This window comes from Neophocaena asiaeorientalis, unplaced genomic scaffold (assembly GCF_003031525.2).
Source record: "Neophocaena asiaeorientalis asiaeorientalis breed wild unplaced genomic scaffold, Neophocaena_asiaeorientalis_V1.1 scaffold443, whole genome shotgun sequence".
Taxonomy (NCBI): Eukaryota; Metazoa; Chordata; class Mammalia; order Artiodactyla; family Phocoenidae; genus Neophocaena; species Neophocaena asiaeorientalis.
The window spans coordinates 2,002,263-2,007,904 of NW_020171808.1; the positions used below are offsets into that span (position 1 = coordinate 2,002,263).

Below are 5,642 nucleotides of genomic sequence, written 5' to 3' on the forward strand. Positions count from 1 at the left end.
GGGTGGGTGTCCTTATGACTATTGTTCCTTGTCCTAAACAAGGCAGGGCGGGGGCTGAGGAAGAAGGTGGGGCTTGGAATGCAGAAAGCCAGGGTCAAGTGCGCCCGGCTCCTGACCCCTTGCACGGTGTGGGTTTGGCACCTGCCCCGGCCCAAGTGGCCTCTGGCAGGACAGACGCGAGGTCCCCGGCTCAGAGGCAGCAAACCAAGGCCCCTGTGGCTCCCCGCTGGCCCCTGGGTTGCTGGACCACATTCACCCTCTGCGCACCCAGTAACCCCACTTCCTGCCAGGTTCACTCTAACCCACGTCCTCCCGCCCCTGAGTTGTCTTTCCCATGCTCCCTTATGGACGCAGCTCAGCCATCACCCGTGAGCGGTGTCCTGGGCTCCACGGCCCCTTGGCGCCCGGTACCCCCAACCCCTGTCAAGGTCACTCTGGCCCGAGTCCTCCTCCCGGCCAGCACGGCCATGGGTCCCTCTGAGCCGAAGCAGAGCAAGGATGCTTTAACTTACAAGCACCCGGGGAGGTCAGTGCCGCTGTGAGCACCCCGACAAGGAGACTAAAGCAGAGGGAAGTCAACATGCCCAGGATCCACGTGACCAGCGAGCGACAGCTGGACTCCGGGCTCAGGAGAGCCCCCAAAGGTGGCTCCTACCGTCCACTGCGTCCCTGACAGCCCCTCAGTGCTCAAGCCTTCGATGCCCTGAGCACCCCCGATGGCAGTCAGGTGGCCGCCCCCTCCTCCGCGGGCCGAGGACTCAGCCCACGCTGCCTGTCCAGACACCGCCCATCCCCGCTCCACCCCGCCGATGACAGACAGCCTCGTCCCCACCAGCGTCCCGCACGGAACAGACAGGCATCGGCGAGGTGTTAGCGTCCATTTAACTATGGATGCGCTCTCTTGGGAAAAAAGAGACACATCCTGATTATTGAGTAAGAGTGCCCGAGAGCTTATATATATGCATCATACATATGTGATTTTCTGAAAATATTAACATTACTCAAACTAACCTGAAAAATAATTCCACAACAAAGGAGTCAGAAATAGAATATTCAAACTGAATCCCTGATGGGCTCTTGCACGAAAGGAGACCCACAGGTTTAGGGAAACATCTCGCCCTGGAGCTGATGGCAGGAGGTGGTCACCCGCCTCCAAGAAACAAAAACGTTCAGTGTTTACAGATGTTGGCCCAAGAGACTTACATTCATTTTCCCCAGAGAATTTGTTTTGACCCGCCATCGTCCAGCCAGCTGTTGTGGTTTACACACAAACACGTGCATTTGTGACCACTTACGGCTTTGTCACTCTGCCCTTTTTTAGTCTGTGCTAACCTGTACGTTTTCTCCTTTCTTTTTCAGCTAATGTTTCATTTTTCCAGAGTCAGCTGTATTCCTCCGTCTTCTTTTTCCGGTTCTTATTCAACCCATTGACATTGTTTGGAAGCTCTTCTTACAGACAGTTAATTAAGATCCCGATTTACCCATATTTGTCCTGTGTTTCTCCGATACACGCTTCTCTCTCCCCATCTGCAACAACCTTGCGTAAAGGCAGAGACTGCTTTGTGGATTCTCCCTGCGACGGATTCACTCCACCAAATCATTGCTGAACAGCATCAGCTTTTGAAAACATCAGTGTTAGAAGTATCTATCTGGGGAGTATGTAAAACGAGATCGGCCACTAGTTCATTCTTGACCAAAACAGCTAGGTGATGGGTACACAGGGGTCCATAGGCTACTTTCTCTAGTTGGGTAATGCTTGGAAATTCTCCATAATGAGACGTTTAAAATGATGTTATTAAGCTGCGAGATATCAAACCGCAGCCAGGATAATAGGAATGCGGCACGGTCTACGAACTTCCGAAGCCTCGGGCCCTGGGCTTTATTCCCCACAACTGTCCCAGCCCCACTGGTCTCCTCCCCAACCTCAGGAGTGCCCCTTGCTGTGTCGTGTGTTTGGGGGTCTGCGGCTTCACAGGAGTGGTCTTCAGAGCCCTGGGGTGTGGATAGAGATGCAGTGAGGCCACCAGGGTGAAACTCATCTTTAAGAGAGTTATTTTAAAACTGGTGATTTAAAAACAAGAAAGTTCCCATGTGTGTGCTGGAGCACAGCAGTCAAGCTATAAACCAAGCCTCTCCCACAGAGCACGCCGAATGGTGCGCCCCTTCTGATTCCAAACACACACTTCAGCGCATGCTTTAGCCTTTTGTGACTACTTTTCACTTTTAAAGTTTCCTTTGATGTTTATCTTCAATGCATTCTTATTCGATGAAAAGCTTGTGGATGAGGGAGCTGGTGTGATTTGTCCCCGTCCTTGAATCCCTGTCTGGCACCCAGCGACGACGGGCGAGGGCTCAACCCAGCCAGCACTTACGGATCACGTCTTACAAGTCCTGCATCGAGGAGCCTGACAACCTGGGCACGTGTTTTAAGGAACATGTCCATCACTCTAACACCGGCCAGAGACGGGCAGAGCTGGCAAGAAAACTCAAAGCGTCAGAGACCAAAAACCATCACAGCCTTGCTGGAGATGCCGAAAACTCGGCCTCTGTGCACCGGTGCCGAATCAAATCCCAGAGACAGAGTTTTGGATGAAGCAGAAAAGAATAGCTCTATTGCTTTGCCAGGCAAAGGGGGACACAGCGGGCTCGTGCCCTGAAAAACTCTGTGTCCCAACCCGGGGGGACCTGGTGAGGAGTTTTATAGCAATGGTTCACGGGGGAGGTTGCTGATAAGGGTCAGGGTGTGTGCAGGGCCTCAAATGTTCTCTTGATGAACTTCTCAAGGTTATCAAACTGTGACCTTCTCTGGAATGAAGACTGCTAACATCTTCCATTTTTGGGGGGGGGTTAGTTCTGTAAAGAGCTCAAAGATATTGTTGTGTGTAACCCTTGAGGTGGAACCAGGACCCCGCCCCAAGGCTGCGCTATTTCTGGACTGCTTCTCCCTGGTCTCTGCATCCCCTCCGTTCCCTGATCAGCAACTGTTTGAACCTGCCCTTTGGAACTCAGGGAAGATCATGGAGGCTGGAGTCTATTCCCTACAAACAAGGAACGGGGGACACAGAAAGACTTCCGTGCCCAGGAGCCCCACGGGGTCCTGGCCGGCTTCACTGGGATCAGGGAGGCCATGCTGAGGAAGAAGGTGGCTCTCTGTCTTGAAGCAGAGGAATCCAGTAAACAGAAGAACCTCCAGTAAACAGAAGAACCTCCCACCAGCAGGAGGCCTTTCTTCCAGGGCATCCTGCCCTGCGGCACCTTCCTGCCCTCAGCGTAAGTCTGATGCCGCACACCTGTGCCATCCCCGCCTCCACCACCAAGATGCTCACCTCCATCCCTCACTCACCTGTCCCAGTAAAGAGGCAGGTAACAACCCCACTCCATCCCATGGCCTAGGTACTATTCCCACCACAATCATTTCTTCTGACGTATCTCCAGCACCTCGATGGTCCTCAGACATGAGGTCCCCAGTCACCCTGGGTGACAGTTAAGGGACCTCTCAGGAGGAGGGTCCTGGAGAGGCTCAGGGCAGGTGGGTCCACTTGCTACGCATTTTTCTAGGGCTGTTGAGGAATCTGCCCAACAAACCAGAATCGAGAAAGCGCAGAAGGTGCGCGGCTCAAGTAACAGGCGTCCAAACGCCAGTTTCAGCACAGTTCACCTTCAGGAGCTCTCTCAACCCTGGGGAGTCTTAGAAGGGTCTGGATTGAGTATGCCCAGTTTGGAAAGTCCGCTACTTCTAGGGGCCGACAGGGCCGAACGGTTATGAGTTCTGCAGCAGGAAAGGTCTGTTACAGGCTGAGCGGAGCAAGCCGGCGGGGCCCGTGTCGCGGGGATGCAGAGCAGGGCCGTCAGGACACCTGCGTCCCACTCAGCTCCCTCGGGCCGCACATCACAGGCCAGCTGACCTGGGATGGCCTCGCGGGATCAAAATGCGCAGCCCCCCAGAGCACCTGGGCACGAGTCTAGTCCCCGTCGGCCCCACAAAGTGATACCGTTGCCTTCCAGCGTCCGAGCGTCACCGCGCCGAGGGTGTCAGGGATGAGAATGGTCTTCTACAGCGTGAGGCTCCCAGGCCTGGCGCTGTGCTCACACAGGAGCTCTGAACTGACTCAACAGACACAGACGACTGTCCGCCTCACCCCTAGTCCCCGTTACACACGGAGGGCCTGGCGCCGGCAAAGAGCCCAGGCTCGGGGTGCGGGTCTCGGGCCAGGCCGATCAGATCGCTGCCGAAGTGACAAAAGAAAAACCAGTCTCGGGAAAACTTGTTTGAAAAGGTCAAAACCGTCGTGTGGTGTATTACCAGCAAGGTAACTAGTTGATTAAAACCTATTTTGTTATAAGAGATTGCATACGGACTGATACCTCAGCGTGGGCCTGACGCTTCCTGGGATAATTTAAATCAGACGACAACAATAATAACACTGGAACCTGAGAAGGGCTCCTCCGGTTGGGCCTGAGAAACTCGCGAGCAGACTTCACGCTCATTAGTCAGTCAGAGGCACCTGAAGGCGCTCCAGGAACTCAGGAGCAGATTCCCCTGAAGGAAAATCCAGCATCTTTTCCTCCAGCCCTGCTCTGACTAATTCTCCGAGTTTCTCCCCTTGACAATGGCTCTGCCCTGAGGACATCTCTGGGGCGTGACTTTCCAAGGCCTTTATTGAAAGCACCACCTGGGAGCCGTGATTACCTAACAATTTGCCAAAAGGGAGGGCTGCAGAACCTTTGGCATCTTTGAATTGCAACTGTTTTCTGTCATCGTAAAGAAAAAGCTAATCATTTTTTCCAGCAAAGCACCCCCTCTGTCTCCTGCACAGACTATTACGAAATTGCCCAAGACCACACACTTGGCCTTCTCTGTTTTCACAGTTTTTAAAGCCATCATCTAAAGGCGAAGGAGCTTGAGAGGAGGATTTCTCTCCAGCCCAGCATCTGAAGTAGAATTCCATCGGTAGAATGCTATTCTCTTCTGGCTAATTTCCATAAGTTCCATCTTCTTATTAAGTGTTTATCATCTCGCTTAAAGAAAAAGGAGACAAAAAAAAAAAAAAATCTCCAACTGTGTCCAATTGGGAAAGTGCCATGCAGCCCTTACAGTCGTGCTATCGAACATTCTGGAAATGAACTCTAAAGACCCAAAAATTTAGCCCATCGTATGAAAGTTCAATTTATGATAACATTTATCTCCACGTTAATAAGGAATTTGCAAACAAAGATGATTACCCAGGTCTTTGAAGATGTACACCATGAATCAATCCAGCTATGTATTAGTGATACAAGGCAGTTGGTTTTTAACAGAGTTGGCCCAGTGTAAGATGTTTCTTTTTTATGTGAAATTATGTTGAGAGAATTTTGAAATGCACACCATCTGAGTCATAGGCCCTGGCTTAGAAGCAGGAGTTCAGCACAAACATTTTTCAGCAGCAGATCAATGATGTAAAGTTTGTTTTCAAGAGAGAATAAAATAAATGTTTCACTTCCCAAAGCAGCCTGACTCCGAGGGGCAGGGAGGGACGTGTCCCCAGGCCCCCCGAGCTTAGGAGAGTTTAGGAAGGTCGTCGATTCACTGTGAACAGCCCTCCTGGGTCTGTGGCCTCCGTGCCCCAGCAGAGACCTTCCCGCTACCTGCCCATCCCCCCCTC

General features: G+C 52.3%; 1 protein-coding gene across 4 annotated transcripts in view; it reads right to left on the reverse strand.

Moving 5' to 3' along the window:
* LOC112406291 (uncharacterized) overlaps positions 1-5,642 on the reverse strand; it is a 151,399-nt gene that overhangs the window by 23,841 nt on the left and 121,916 nt on the right. The window lies entirely within an intron of this gene.